Source organism: Rattus norvegicus, chromosome X (genome assembly GCF_036323735.1).
Source record: "Rattus norvegicus strain BN/NHsdMcwi chromosome X, GRCr8, whole genome shotgun sequence".
NCBI lineage: Eukaryota > Metazoa > Chordata > Mammalia > Rodentia > Muridae > Rattus > Rattus norvegicus.
The window spans coordinates 7,189,079-7,205,998 of NC_086039.1; the positions used below are offsets into that span (position 1 = coordinate 7,189,079).

At 37.6% G+C, this 16,920-nt stretch overlaps 1 long non-coding RNA gene across 1 annotated transcript in view; it reads left to right on the forward strand.

Moving 5' to 3' along the window:
• The window catches only part of LOC120099295 (uncharacterized), a 130,473-nt gene extending 118,560 nt beyond the window's left edge, over positions 1-11,913 (forward strand). Inside the window, exon 4 of the long non-coding RNA XR_010061352.1 lies at positions 1,625-11,913. This is a non-coding gene — a long non-coding RNA (uncharacterized LOC120099295). The remainder of the gene's footprint in view (positions 1-1,624) is intronic.
• The last annotated feature ends 5,007 nt before the right edge of the window (positions 11,914-16,920 follow it).

Genomic DNA, 16,920 nt, shown 5'->3' on the forward strand with positions numbered 1-16,920 from the left:
TATAAATTCAGCCTTGGGGAAAAATAAAATTGTCGCCTTGATCAGACTCTTGTCTTGGCGTCCTTCTTCAAATTCCTTGTCCCCCATTATCTTCCAGGTACCCCTGAACCCTTTGCATACAGTTAATTAGCAATAAGTTAAGAGGTAAGAACAACCCAAATATCCATCAGCATGAATGTATATGGTGTATACAACAAAGGAATATCTTTGACACTTAAAAAGTAAATTCCCAGTGCACAGTACAAAATGGATAAATCTTGCTAATATTATGGTAAGTGAAACAATCCAAATACAAGAGACAGATACCACATGGTTTCATTTGTACGTGGAACTAAGAGTAGGAAAATTCATAAACAGATAAAGTAGACTAGTAGTTACTGAAGTGGAAGAATGGATAATGGTACTTATACATCTGTATGAATGTCCTTTATACTACTAAATTGTACATTGAAAATGGTTATAATACATTTTTATCACATATATTTTACCTCAATAATAAATCAGTTTATTTACTAAGACATATCCTGTTTGTGTATAACCACAACCAGTATGCCGTTGGTTATGCATACATACTTTAAAGAAACTTATCTAACAGAAAACCAAAACTTCAAATACTGAAAGCAAGCTGGGTGTGGTAGTCCATAACTATAATCCTATTATGTGGGAGGCTGAGCTAGGAGACCAAGGAGTTCAAGGCCAGCTTGGAATACGTGACATCCTGTCTCAAAAAGAAATACTAAAGTTAATACATAGGACTGAAGAGATAACTCAGCAGTTAAAAACAAGTACTTGTCTTTACATAGTGCCCAAGTTCTATTCCTAGTATTCACACTGGGTGGCTCATAATTTTCTGTAACCTCAGCTGCATGACATTCAAAATAAATCTTAAAGATGCTACTCAATATAGCCAGTAGAAAATTTTAGGAATACTTTATTAAAAATGTAAACAGGTGTATCTAGGTGTCCCTTGCCCCCTACCCTATTTTGTGACTAAGTTTCATGTAGCTTTGACTGACTTTAAACTCACTATGAAACTGAGGCTGGGATTGAACTCCTGATCTTCCTGCTAATACCTCCAAAGTACTGTAACTACAGGCATGTAATGTCATGCTAGGTTAAATGTGTTTATATTTCCAACAGTGAATATTGTGATATTAAATACAGGTTAAGAATTGCTAGTCAAAAGCCACTACCTAAAGACTATACATGGACTGACCCTGGACTCTGACCTCATAGGTAGCAATGAATATCCTAGTAAGAGCACCAGTGGAAGGGGAAGCCCTGGGTCCTGCTAAGACTGAACCCACAGTGAACTAGACTGTGGGGGGGGAGGGTGGCAATGGGGGGGAGGGTTGGGAGGGGAACACCCATAAGGAAGGGGAGGGGGGGATGTTTGCCCGGAAACCGGGAAAGGGAATAACACTCAAAATGTATATAAGAAATACTCAAGTTAATAAAAAAAAAAGAAAAAAAAAAGAATTGCTAGTCAAAATTCAGTATCTTTACTGACATATAAAAATACACAACAGATTACAATGATTTAGCATTAAACAAGTAAACTACCTCAAAGATTTTCTATATTAATAGCCTACTCATAATATTTTTGCTTTATTTTTATTTATAGGCACCCAAAACTGTCTTTTTACTATAGAAGTATTTGGGAAGAGAAAATCAAATGTAAAGGGTAAGATCTTTTTTATGTCTCTATAAAGAAATTACTATGCTTAAAAATGTGATAATATTTTCTTTAAAATTTTGGCATTATTATTATTGTACATACATGTGTGCATATGTGTGTTCATGTAGGAGCCATTCTACTGACTCTTGATTATATTTTCTAGAAGAAAATTCTATTATCAACCTAAACAATGACATAACAGCAGTTGTTTTAATAGCTTGCATGTTTTCTGTGAGCCAGTAATTGGATGAGGGTTCAGCTGGACATTTCCTGTCAGTTCTAGGATTTTCCTTGAGTTCTAGTGAATAAGAAAACATGACTGAAAAAAAATATTAAGGCTTAACTTAGTTTGATAACTGAATTTATGATAAGTGCTATGCATATGAAGTTCAAATAATTTATAACAAATTATAAAGGTAAAACTAGCTCTATTTCAAAGTAAGTTATTGTGTAAAACCAGAAAAACCTAGGAGTCAGGAGGACCTTATTTTTAGCCTAACCATAGGATGTCTAGACCACAACCCTAGGGTCAACCCTGTCAGCAATTGTGTCTCGACAGCAATCTAAAGAGGAGACTGGTCTCAGAGCTCATTTCCCAAGTATTTCCTGCTCCCCTTATTGTGTAACTGTTATCTTAAAACATTAACCAGATGCTCATATTGCTTCTGTCATATTGAATAACTGCTGCTTGCTCATAAAGCAACAAACAAACAAACAGTAAAATCATAATATTTCATATAACAGAAAATTCATATGGTTGAGCCAATTGTGGTTTTTGTGTCTTAAAAAAAATGAAACCCAGCCTGTCTTCCCTTTTGGCAGCAGCTCTCATATTGGCAAGATGAAACAGCTGTTGCAATGTTGTTATAAAATTGTTTTTTATCTTTTTTTCTTTTTTATTAGATATCTTTTATTTACGTTTTATTTTATTTTTTTAATTAACTTGATTATTTCTTATTTACAAATCAAATATTGTTCTTTTTCCCAGTTTCAGGGCAAACATCCCCCTAATCGCCCCCCTCCCCTTCTTTATGGGTGTTCCTTTCCCCACCCTCCCCCCATTGCTGCCCTCCCCCCAACAATCATGTTCACTGGGGGCTCAATCTTAGCAGGACCAAGGGCTTCCCCTTCCACTGGTGATCTTACTAGGCTATTCATTGCTACCTATGAGGTCAGAGTCCAGGGTCAGTCCATGTATAGTCTTTAGGTGGTGGCTTAGTCCCTGGAAGCTCTGGTTGCTTGGCATTGTTGTTCATAAGGGGTCACGAGCCCCTTCAAGCTCTTCCAGTCCTTTTTCTGATTCCTTCAACGGGGGTCCTGTTCTCAGTTCAGTGGTTTGCTGCTGGCATTCGCCTCTGTATTTGCTGTATTCTGGCTGTGTCTCTCAGGAGAGATCTACGTCCGGCTCCTGTCAGCCTGCACTTCTTTGGTTCATCCATCTTGTCTAATTGGGTGGCTGTATATGTATGGGCCACATGTGGGGCAGGCTCTCAATGGGTGTTCCTTCTGTCTCTGTTTTAATCTTTGCCTCTCTATTCCCTGCCAAGGATATTCTTGTTCCCCCTTTTAAAGAAGGAGTGAAGCATTCACATTTTGATCATCCGTCTTGAGTTTCATTTGTTCTAGGCATCTAGGGTAATTCAAGCATTTGGGCTAATAGCCACTTATCAATGAGTGCATACCATATGAGTTTTTCTGTGATTGGGTTACCTCACTCAGGATGATATTTTCCAGTTCCAACCATTTGTCTATGAATTTCATAAAGTAATTGTTTTTGATAGCTGAGTAAATTCCATTGTGTAGATGTACCACATTTTCTGTATCCATTCTTCTGTTGAAGAGCATCTGGGTTCTTTTCAGCTTCTGGCTATTATAAATAAGGCTGCTATGAACATAGTGGAGCACATGTCTTTTTATATATTGGGGCATCTTGTGGGTATATGCCCAAGAGAGGTATAGCTGGATCCTCAGGTAATTCAATGTCCAATTTTCTGAGAAAACTCCAGACTGATTTCCAGAATGGTTTTACCAGTCTGCAATCCCACCAACAATGGAGGAGTGTTCCTCTTTCTCCACATCCTTTCCAGCATTTGTTGTCACCTGAGTTTTTGATCTTAGCCATTCTCACTGGTGTTAGGTGAAATCTCAGGGTTGTTTTGATTTGCATTTCCCTTATGACTAAAGATGTTGAACATTTCTTTAGGTGTTTCTCAGTCATTTAACATTCCTCAGCTGTGAGTTCTTTGTTTAGCTCTGAACCCCATTTTTTAATAGGGTTATTTGTCCCCCTGCGGTCTAACTTCTTGAGTTCTTTGTATATTTTGGATATAAGGCCTCTATCTGTTGTAGGATTGGTAAAGATCTTTTCCCAGTCTGTTGGTTGCCGTTTTGTCCTAACCACAGTGTCCTTTGCCTTACAGAAGCTTTGCAGTTTTATGAGATCCCATTTGTCGATTCTTGATCTTAGAGCACAAGCCATTGGTGTTTTGTTCAGGAAATTTTTTCCAGTGCCCATGTGTTCGAGATGCTGCCCTAGTTTTTCTTCTATTAGTTTGAGTGTATCTGGTTTGATGTGGAGGTCCTTGATCCACTTGGACTTAAGCTTTATACAGGGTGATAGGAATGGATCGATTTGCATTCTTCTACATGTTGACCTCCAGTTGAACCAGCACCATTTGCTGAAAATGCTATCTTTTTTCCATTGAATGGTTTTGGCTCCTTTGTCAAAAATCAAGTGCCCATAGGTGTGTGGGTTCATTTCTGGGTCTTCATTCCTGTTCCATTGGTCTATCTGTCTGTCTCTGTACCAACACCATGCAGTTTTTATCACTATTTCTCTGTAATATTGCTTGAGTTTAGGGATAGTGATTCCCCCTAAATTCCTTTTATTGTTGAGAATAGTTTTAACTATCCTGGGTTTTTGTTATTCCAGATGAATTTGCAAATTGTTCTGTCTAACTCTTTGAAGAATTGGATTGGTATTTTGATGGGGATTGCATTGAATCTGTAGATTCCTTTTGGTAAAATGGCCATTTTTACTATATTAATCCTGCCAATCCATGAGCATGGGAGATCTTTCCATCTTCTGATGTCCTCTTCAATTTCTTTCTTCAGAGGCTTGAAGTTCTTATTGTACAGATCTTTTACTTGCTTGGTTAAAGTCACACCGAGGTACTTTACATTGTTTGGGTCTATTATGAAGGGTGTCATTTCCCTAATTTCTTTCTCGGCTTGTTTCTCTTTTGGGTAGAGGAAGGCTACTGATTTATTTGAGTTAATTTTATACACAGTCACTTTGCTGAAGTTGTTTATCAGCTTTAGTAGTTCTCTGGTGTAACTTTTGGGATCACTTAAATATACAATCATGTCATCTGCAAATAGTGATATTTTGACTTCTTCTTTTCTAATCTCTATTCCCTTGATCCCTTTTATTGTCTGATTGCTCTGGCTAGAACTTCAAGAACTATATTGAAAAAGTAGGGAGAGAGTGGGCAGCCTTGTCTAGTCCCTGATTTTAGTGGGATTGCTTCAAGTTTCTCTCCATTTAGTTTAACGTTATCAAGTGGTTTGCTGTATATAGCTTTTACTATGTTTAGGTATGGGCCTTGAATTCCTATTCTTTCCAGGTCTTTTATCATGAAGGGGTGTTGAATTTTGTCAAATGCTTTCTCAGCGTCTAATGAAATGATCATGTGATTTTGTTCTCTCAGTTTGTTTACATAATGGATCACGTTGATGGTTTTCCGTATATTAAACCATCCCTGCATGCCTGGGATGAAGCCTACTTGATCATGGTGGATGATTGTTTTGATGTGCTCTTGAATTCGGTTTGCCAGAATTTTATTGAGTATTTTTGCGTCGATATTCATAAGGGAAATTGGTCTGAAGTTCTCTTTCTTTGTTGGGTCTTTGTTTGGTTTAGGCAGAAGAGGAATTGTGGCTTCATAGAAGGAATTTGGTAGTGCTCCATCTGTTTCAATTTTGTGGAATAGTTTGGATAGTATTGGTATGAGGTCTTCTATGAAGGTCTGATAGAATTCTACGCTAAACATGTCTGGACCTGGGCTCTTTTTGGTTGGGAGACCTTTAATGACTGCTTCTATTTCTTTAGGAGTTATGGGGTTGTTTAACTGGTTTATCTGTTCCTGATTTAACTTCGGTACCTGGTATCTGTCTAGGAAATTGTCCATTTCCTGCAGATTTTCACGTTTTGTTGAATATAGGCTTTTATAGTAAGATCTGATGATTTTTTGAATTTCCTCTGAATCTGTAGTTATGTCTCCCTTTTCATTTCTGATTTTGTTAATTTGGACACACTCTCTGTGTCCTCTCATTAGTCAGGCTAAGGGTTTATCTATCTTGTTTATTTTCTCAAAGAACCAACTTTTGGTTCTGTTGATTCTTTCTATGGTCCTTTTTGTTTCTACTTGGCTGATTTCAGCTCTGAGTTTGATTATTTCCTGTCTTCTCCTCCTCCTGGGTGTATTTGCTTCTTTTTGTTCTAGAGCTTTTAGGTGTGCTGTCAAGCTGCTGACATATGCTCTCTCCTGTTTCTTTCTGCAGGCCCTCAGAGCTATGAGCTTTCCTCTTAGCACAGCTTTCATTGTGTCCCAGAAGTTTGGGTATGTTGTACCTTCATTTTCATTAAATTCTAAGAAGTCTTTAATTTCTTTCTTTATTTCTTCCTTGACCAGGTTATTGTTGAGTAGAGTATTATTCAACTTCCACGTATATGTGGGCATTCTTCCCTTATTGTTATTGAAGACCAGCTTTAGGCCGTGGTGGTCTGAGAGCACGCATGGAATTATTTCTATCATTCTGTACCTGTTGAGGCCCGTTTTTTGACCAATTATATGGTCAATTTTGTAGAAAGTACCATGAGGAGCTGAGAAGAATGTATATCCTTTTGCTTTAGGATAGAATGTTCTATAAATATCTGTTAAGTCCATTTGCTTCATGACTTCTCTCAGTCTGTCTACATCTCTGTTTAATTTCTGTTTCCATGATCTGTCCATTGATGAGAGTGGGGTGTTGAAATGTCTTACTATTATTGTGTGAGGTGCAATGTGTGTTTTGAGCTTTAGTAAGGTTTCTTTTACGTATGTAGGTGCCCTTTTATTTGGGGGCATAGATATTTAGAATTGAGAGTTCATCTTGGTGGATTTTTCCTTTGATGAACATGAAGTGTCCTTCCTTATCTTTCTTGATGGCTTTTAGTTGAAAATTGATTTTATTTGATATTAGAATGGCTACTCCACCTTGCTTCTTCTGACCATTTGCTTGGAAAGTTGTTTTCCAGCCTTTCACTCTGAGGTAGTGTCTGTCTTTTTCTCTAAGGTTTGTTTCCTTTAGGCAGCAGAATGCAGGGTCCTCATTATGTATGAAGTTTTTAATCTATGCCTTTTTATTGGGGAGTTGAGACCATTGATGTTGAGAGATATTAAGGAATAATGATTATTGCTTCCTGTTATATTCATATTTGGATGTGAGGTTATGTTTGTGTGCTTTTCTTCTATTTGTATTGTTGTCAGGACGATTAGTTTCTTGCTTCTTCTAGGGTGTAGCTTGCCTCCTTATGTTGGGCTTTACCATTTATTATCCTTTGTAGTGCTGGATTTGTAGAAAGATATTGTGTAAATTTGGTCTTGTCATGGAATATCTTGGTTTCTCTATCTATGTTGAGAGTTTTTCAGGATACAATATCCTGGGCTGGCATTTGTGTTCTCTTAGGTTCTGTATGACATCTGTACAGTATTTTCTGGCTTTCATAGTCTCTGGGGAAAAGTCTGGTGTGATTCTGATAGGTCTGCCTTTATATGTCACTTGGCCTTTTTCCCTTACTGCTTTTAATATTCTTTCTTTATTTTGTGCATTTGGTGTTTTGACTATTATGTGTCAGGAGGTGTTTCTTTTCTGGTCCAATCTATTTGGAGTTCTGTAGGCTTCTTGTATGCCTATGGGTATCTCTTTTTTTAGGTTAGGGAAGTTTTCTTCTATTATTTTGTTGAAGATATTTACTGGTCCTTTGAGCTGGGAGTCTTCACTCTCTTCTATACCTATTATCCTTAGGTTTGATCTTCTCATTGAGTCCTGGATTTCCTGTATGTTTTGGACCAGTAGCTTTTTCTGCTTTATGTTATCTTTGACAGTTGAGTCGATGATTTCTATGGAATCTTCTGCTCCTGAGATTCTCTCTTCTCTCTCTTGTATTCTGTTGGTGATGCTTTTATCTATGTCTCCTTGTGTCTTCCTTTGGTTTTCTAGATCCAGGGTTGTTTCCATGTGTTCTTTGTTGATTGCTTCTATTTCCATTTTTAATTCCTTCAATTGTTTGATTGTGTTTTCCTGGAATTCTTACACGGATTTTTGTGATTCCTCTCTGTAGGCTTCTACTTGTTTATTTATGTTTTCCTGTGTTTCTCTAAGGGAATTCTTCACGTCTTTCTTGAAGTCCTCCAGCATCATGATCAGATATGATTTTGAAACTAGATCTTGGTTTTCTGGCGTGTTTGGATATTCAGTGTTTGCTTTGGTGGGAGAATTGGGCTCTGATGATGCCATGTAGTCCTGGTTTCTGTTGCTTGGGTTCCTGCTAGGTAAGCATGTTGAACTTACACAGAGAGATCAACCTGGATGGTTGCTCCAGTGCTTCTTCTTCCTACTGTCCTAGTACCATTCCATACCCAATCCAATGAGATTTTTTGACCTGGGACTTCTTAGCCAAACCCTCTTCAAATTCCTGACTGACAGAAGCCACACTAGGTACTATTGAAATGGCAACTGTTAGCATGTCTTCAAGTACAACAATGGTGACTACAGAATTATTTCTCTATGACATTTTCATACCTCATCTCTGGAAAAAATTCTCTTATAATATTTAATTTATGCTTCATATTCACCATTTGTGAAATGTTCTGATAAATTACTAATGGAATCATGTTAAATTTCAAAACAACTTTATTGGCATGATTTGAAAGCTATGGATCATAGGTTAGGGATGCTGTTCAGTAGCTAAATTAGTTGCCAGGAAAGCAGATCCTGGAAGGTCAGATTCCCAGAACCCACAAAAATGCTGGGCAGACTTGGTAATCCACCTGGAAATCCAGCCTTATAAGGGAAGAGGAGACAAGATTACTAGAGCAAGCTAACTAACAATTGCTGTATAAGTGAGCCCTGGGTTTGACTGAGAGGTTCCTCCTTTAAAAAAATGGTAGAGCAGGGTATGATGGTACATGCCTTTAATCCCAATACTGGAGAGGCAGAGGCAGGTGGATCTCTCTGAATTCAAGTCCAGATTGGTCATTTACTATGAGTTCAGGACTGCATACTGAGACCCTTTCTTAATATGGAAAAAGAAAATAATAATAATAATAATAATAATAATAATAATGATGATGATGATGATGATGATGATGATAAAGGAAGAGCAACCAAGAAAGATTTCTGACATTAGCATCCATATGCATACAAACATACACAAACATTCTGCTGTATGCTAAGACTTTTCCTGTGCAAACACACTACACATGTCTACTTACCTAAGATAAGGAGTCCACAATAGACCAAAGTCTATATACTTACTACCACAGTCCAACTTAAACCAATGAGTTTATTGGGGTTGCTTATAGGAATATGGATGAGGGGTTACTTACAGGAACAGACATGACTCAAAGATAGCTTCATTACCAAAGTCTACTTCAGGTCACAGAATCTGGGAACCTGGAAAGCCTACAAGCAGGTCAACAGGCTGGAAAATGTCCTTTCCAAGTGACTCAGTTGATCTAAAATTTACCCAGGCAGCTGGGCTAGTTTCTTCATTTTCCAGGCAGCTGCTCTGATCTCAGATTCTTCTCTGAAGCTTAGCTTGTCTGAGAATGACCCCAGCAGTCTTCACTTCCTACTCTGGGAGCAATTAGCCCTCTGAATCTGGAGTTTCAGGTACTTACTGAAGGTGTTTTGACTTGTTCATCTTCTGTTTCAAGGAGTCCTTGGGGGATAGGATGTTTCAACCTTTGAAGAAACTGTTTTGCAGCACAAATCAGCACACATGTATGCATAACACAGACACATGCACATGCACACACACATCAACACAAAAAAGAAGAAAAGGGAAAATAATTTTATAGTATTATGTTGTATATTTGCAAAGCAGTCTTAACTTCTCAAAACTCCTTTGTAAACTATATTTAATCTAATCCTTTCAATGGAACAGTGGGATAAGCATGCTGAGCGTTAATGAACAAGAAATTAAAAGTCCAAAAGAATACCAGGCAGAACCAGATGCTTCAATAACAAACTGTAGGAATTGGAAAGATCTTCACTGGCAATTCCATTTGAAATAATGATAAAGAGACAAAGGCATGGGGATTTTAAATGCCCTGTTCATGTTCCAATATATAATAGAAAGTTGAAATTAAACCCAAAATCCTCTGGTCTTGGATTGCTTCCTTAAAATCTCACTCAATATTGCTTTAGATTAATGCTCTGATTATGTCCAAATTTATCTTACTCTAAGATATGTTAAGGCATGAGGAGTTTGACAGAAGCCTGCTGTTCTTATACTAATAACATTTTCCTTTCTTCTTCCTTGTTTGCTATCTTTAAAACTTCATCGGTGTCTAGAGTAGTTCACAAATGTGTTTTATTGCAGCGTTAACTCCAACTCAAGTGATGATAATTATGTTCCAAAGTTTAGAAAATTATGCACAAATTATCAATTAAGCAAATGTTGCAACAGTTATATGCCTCATCAAGAGAAATTATGCAAACACTGGGAGAATGACAATTTTACACAAGATGTTTATATTTATTACATTCCCTAAACTGTTGTGGATAACTTACAATAACTTTATCAAAATATTACTCCTTTTATAGCACAGATGAAATTTTATAATCAGAGATCCTTCTCAAATGTTATAAATATGACACCCCCACATCAATCTGAGCTGTAGATATGGAGTATGCAAAGTTTCAAATTCAACATGACTTACTCTGCACACATTACATTTTCCCCAGATCTGTTTTCCCTTCAATGCTTATTATGCTGGCTAGCACTATCAGATGCCCACTATCTTTGGATCAGTTAGACACTTGGGATCAGTTCTGAGGTTTTCTTCTTTGAATACCACTCCACTACCATAAGCATATGTCATCCTACTGAGGTTTGGTCTGTTGTGATGTATTGCAATGCTAAATACTGCCTCCTAAGGCTTGGTTGCCCCCAAGGGATGAGAGAATCTGCATATACGCAAACTAATGCTATGTGATCTTGTTACTTAATTTAAAACTAATGGATGAATAAAGATGCTGACATTCTATCACTGGGCAGAAGAAAGATAGGTAGAGTTTCGGTTCCTGAACTTGGGTTTTGAGGAAGACAGAGAGGAGAGAAGGTGGAGAGAGATGAAGATGATATGAGTAGGTGAGTTACAATAGCATAGATGAAACATGGCAAGTTATAACTTGGGGTTGTTGATGGGGAAGTAGATTCTAATAGCTTAGAGGGTCGATTTTCACAGAGCTGTAGTACATTAAAGGCTTATTATAAGTATAAAGGTTTTATGTCTTTTATCTGGGAACAGAATGATTAAACATAGGGTAGAAAACTCTGTCTGAGATTAAATCCTTACTCTAACATAACACTGTCCCACTGACTGGGATTTTGTGATCGTGAAGTTTGTCCTTTCTATTTCCATTTAACTTACATTTCCAATTCACATAATAGGAAAGTGCAACGATTGCTTTGAGAGGCTGGATATTAGTGTTCAAGGCACATTCCTCTTGAATGTGTTCTCGGGTCTTTATTCCAGTTAACTGGGCTTTTATGAATACCTATATTGTATGCTTGATAATTTTCTAGGTTCTAGAGAATACAAAGATAATTTTGAAACAATGTTGAGGCCCTGAAATGGGTTAGATATTGAGATAAATAATTTTAATATATACAAAAGCAAAATAGAAACTTACCTGCACTTTGTCATTAACAAGTTCATTTATAAATGGGGGACTTAGAAACATTTTCTTTCCTTTTTATTTTTTGAGGCTCCAGTGATTAAACTTTGGGTTTCATGCATGCTAAGCAAATACTCTATCACAAATAAAGATATTCTAGAAAAAAAGGAAAAGGAAAAAGACAAGTTTAGTTAATTCAAGCAATGTAAAAAAATTGTGTAATGCTACATTTTTATCTTTTTCTTTTTTATTAATTTGAGTATTTCTTATTTACATTTCGAATGTTATTCCCTTTCCCGGTTTATGGGCCAACATCCCCCTAACCCCTTCCCCTCCCCTTCTCTCTGAGTGTTCCCCTCCCCATGCTCCCCCAATTACCGCCCTGCCCCCAACAATCACATTCACTGGGGGTTCAGTCTTAGCAGGATCAAGGGCTTCCCCTTCCACTGGTGATCTTACTAGGCTATTCATTGCTACCTATGAGGTTAGAGTCCAGGGTCAGTCCATGTATAGTCTTTGGGTAGTGGCTTAGTCCCTGGAAGCTCTGGTTGCTTGTCATTGTTGTTCATATGGGGTCTCGAGCCCCTTCAAGCTCTTCCAATCCTTTCTCTGATTCCTTCAACGGGGGTCCTGTTCTCAGTTCAGCGGTTTGCTGCTGGCATTCGCCTCTGTATTTGCTGTATTCTGGCTGTGTCTCTCAGGAGAGATCTACATCCGGCTCCTGTCACTCTGCACTTCTTTGCTTCATCCATCTTGTCTAATTGTGTGGCTGTATATGTTTGGGCCACATGAGGGGCAGGCTCTGAATGGGTGTTCCTTCTATGTCTGTTTTAATCTTTGCCTCTCTATTCCCTGCCAAGGGTATTCTTGTTCCCCTTTTAAAGAAGGAGTGAAGCATTCACATTTTGATCATCTGTCTTGAGTTTCATGTGTTCTGTGCATCTAGGGTAATTCAAGCATTTGGGCTAATAGCCACTTATCACTGAGTGCATACCATGTGTGTTTTTCTGTGATTGGGTTACCTCACTCAGGATGATATTTTCCAGTTCCAACCATTTGTCTATGAATTTCATAAAGTAATTGTTTTTGATAGCTGAGTAAATTCCATTGTGTAGATGTACCACATTTTCTGTATCCATTCCTCTGTTGAAGAGCATCTGGGTTCTTTCCAGCTTCTGCCTATTATAAATAAGGCTGCTATGAACATAGTGGAGCACGTGTCTTTTTTATATGTTGGGGCATCTTTTGGGTATATGCCCAAGAGAGGTATAACTGGGTCCTCAGGTAGTTCAATGTCCAATTTTCTGAGGAACCTCCAGACTGATTCCCAGAATGGTTGTACCAGTCTGCAATCCCACCAACAATGGAGGAGTGTTCCTCTTTCTCCACATCCTCGCCAGCATTTGTTGTCACCTGAGTTTTTGATCTTAGCCATTCTAACTGGTGTGAGGTGAAATCTCAGGGTTATTTTGATTTGCATTTCCCTTATGACTAAAGATGTTGAACATTTCTTTAGGTGTTTCTCAGCCATTCGACATTCCTCAGATGTGAATTCTTTGTTTAGCTCTGAATCCCATTTTTTAATAGGGTTATTTGTTTCCCTGTGGTCTAACTTCTTGAGTTCTTTGTACATTTTGGATATAAGCCCTCTATCAATTGTAGGATTGGTAAAGATCTTTTCCCAACCTGTTGGTTGCCATTCTGTCCTAACCACAGTGTCCTTTGCCTTACAGAAGCTTTGCAGTTTTATGAGATCCCATTTGTCGATTCTTGATCTTAGAGCATAAGCCATTGGTGTTTTGTTCAGGAAAATTTTCCAGTGCCCATGTGTTCAAGATTCTTCCCACTTTTTCTTCTATTAGTTTGAGAATATCTGGTTTGACATGGAGGTCCTTGATCCACTTAGACTTAAGCTTTGTACAGGGTGATAAGCATGGATTGATCTGCATGTTGACCTCCAGTTGAACCAGCACCATTTGCTGAAAATGCTATCTTTTTTCCATTGAATGGTTTTGGCTCCTTTGTCAAAAATCACGTGACCATGGGTGTGTGGGTTCATTTCTGGGTCTTCAATTCTATTCCATTGGTCTATCTGTCTGTCTCTGTACCAATACCATGCAGTTTTTTCACTTTTGCTGTGTAATACTGTTGGAGTTCACAGATAGTGATTCCCCCTGAAGTCCTTTTATTGTTGAGGATAGTTTTAGCTATCCTGGGTTTTCTGTTATTCCAGATGAATTTGCAAATTGTTCTTCTGTCTAACTCTTTGAAGAATTGGATTGGTGTTTTGATGGGGATTGCATTGAATCTGTAGATCGATTTTGGTAAAATGGCCATTTTTACTATATTAATCCTACCAATCCATGAGCATGGGAGATCTTTCCATCTTCTGCGGTCTTCTTCAATTTCTTTCTTCAGAGGCTTGAAGTTCTCATTGTACAGATCTTTTACTTGCTTGGTTAAAGTCACACCGAGGTACTTTATATTATTTGTGACTATTATGAAGGATGTCGTTCCCCTAATTTCTTTCTCGGCTTGTTTCTGTTTTGTGTAGAGGAAGGTTACTGATTTATTTGAGTTAATTTTATACCCAGCCACTTTGCTGAAATTGTTTATCAGCTTTAGTAGTTCTCTGGTGTAACTTTTGGTATCACTTAAATATACTATCATAGCATCTGCAAATAGTGATATTTTGACTTCTTCTTTTCCAATCTGTATCACCTTGATCTCCTTTTGTTGTCTGATTGCTCTGGCTAGAACTTCAAGAACTATATTGAATAAGTAGGGAGAGAGTGGGCAGCCTTGTCTAGTCCCTGATTTTAGTGGGATTGCTTCAAGTTTCTCCCCATTTAGTTCAATGTTAGCAACTGGTTTGCTGTATATGGCTTTTACTATGTTTAGGTAGTCCTTTTCTTTCTAGGACTTTTATCATTAAGGGGTATTGAATTTTGTCAAATGCTTTCTCAGCATCTAATGAAATGATCATGTGGTTTTGTTCTTTCAGTTTGTTTACATAATGGATCATGTTGATAGTTTTCCATGTATTAAACCATCCTTGCATGCCTAAGATGAAGCCTACTTGATCATGGTGGATGATTGTTTTGATGTGCTCTTGGATTCGGTTTGCCAGAATTATATTGAGTATTTTTGCGTCGATATTCATAAGGGAAATTGGTCTGAAGTTCTCTTTCTTTTTTGGGTCTTTGTGTGATTTAGGCATAAGAGTAATTGTGGCTTCATAGAAGGAATTCGGTAGTGGTCCATCTGTTTCAATTTTGTGGAATAGTTTGGATAGTATTGGTATGAGGTCTTCTATGAAGGTCTGATAGAATTCTGAACTAAACATGGGGGGACCTGGGCTCTTTTTGGTTGGGAGATCTTTAATGACTGCTTCTATTTCCTTAGGAGTTATGGGGTTGTTTAACTGGTTTATCTGTTCTTGATTTAACTTCGTGCTTGGTATCTGTCTAGGAAAATGTCCATTTCCTGCAGATTTTCAAGTTTTGTTGAATATAGGCTTTCATAGTAAGATCTGATGATTTTTTGAATTTCCTCTGATTCTGTAGTTATGTTTCCCTTTTCATTTCTGATTTTGTTAATTTGGACAAACTCTCTGTGTTCTCTCATTAGTCTGGCTAAGGGTTTATCTATGTCGATGATTTTCTCAAAGAATCAACTTTTGGTTCTGTTGATTCTCTCTATGGGCCTTTTTGTTTCTACTTGGTTGATTTCAGCTCTGAGTTTGATTATTTCCTGCCCTCTACTCCTCCTGGGTGTATTTGCTTCTTTTTGTTGTAAATATTTTAGGTGTGCTGTCAAGCTGGTGACATATGCTCTCTCCTGTCTCTGCAGGCACTCAGAGCTATGAGTTTTCCTCTTAGCACAGCTTTCATTGTGTCCCATAAGTTTGGGTATGTTGTACCTTCATTTTCATTAAATTCTAAAAAGTCTTTAATTTCTTTCTTTATTTCTTCCTTGACCAGGTTATCATTGAGTAGAGCATTATTCAACTTCCACGTATATGTGGGCGTTCTTCCCTTATTGTTATTGAAGAACAGCTTTAGGCTGTGGTGGTCCGATAGCAACCATGGGATTTTTTCTATATTTGTCTATCTGTTGAGGCCTGTTTTTTGACCAATTATATTGTCAACTTTGGAGAAAGTACCATGAGGAGCTGAGAAGAATGTATATCCTTTTGCTTTTAGATAGAAAGTTCTATAAATATCTGTTAAGTCCATTTGGTTCATGACTTCTCTCCGTCTGTCTATGTCTCTGTTTAATTTCTGTTTCCATGACCTGTCCATTGATGAGAGTGGGGTGTTTAAATCTCCTACTATTATTGTGTGAGGTTCAATGTGTGTTTTGAGCTTTAGTAAGGTTTCTTTTACGTACGTAGGTGCCCTTACATTTGGGGTGTAGATATTTGGGATTGAGATTTAATCTTGGTGGACTTTTCTTTTGATGAATATGAAGTGTCCTTCCTTATCTTTTTTGATGACTTTTAGTTGAAAATTGATTTTATTTGATATTAGAATGGCTACTCTAGCTTGCTTCTTCTGACCATTTGCTTGGAAAGTTGTTTTCCAGCCTTTCACTCTGAGGTAGTGTCTGTCTTTGTCTCTGAGGTGTGTTTCCTGTAGGCAGCAGAATGCAGGGTCCTCATTGCATATCCAGTTCGTTAATCTATGTCTTTTTATTGGGGAGTTGAGACCATTGATTTTGAGAGGTATTAAGGAATAGTGCTTATTGCTTCCTGTTATATTCATATGTGGATGTGAAGCTCTGTTTGTGTGCTTTTCTTCTCTTTGTTTTGTTGCCAATGAGATTAGTTTGTTGGTTTTTCTAGGGTGTAGCTTGCCTCCTTATGTTGGGCTTTACCATTTATTATCCTTTGTAGTGCTGGATTTGTAGAAAGATATTGTGTAAATTTGGTCTTGTCATGGAATATCTTGGTTTCTCTATCTATGTTGAGAGTTTTTCAGGACACAATAACCTGGTCTGGCATTTGTGTTCTCTTAGGGTCTGTATGACATCTATGCAGGATCTTCTGGCTTTCATAGTCTCTGGCGAAAATCTGGTGTGATTCTGATAGGTCTGCCTTTATATGTTACTTGACCTTTTTCCCCTTACTGCTTTTAATATTCTTTCTTTATTTTCTGCATTTGTTGTTTTGACTATTATGTGACAGGAGGAGTTTCTTTTCCGGTCCAATCTATTTGGAGTTCTGTAGGCTTCTTGTATGCTTATGAGCATCTCTTTCTTTATGTTAGGGAACTTTTCTTCCATGATTT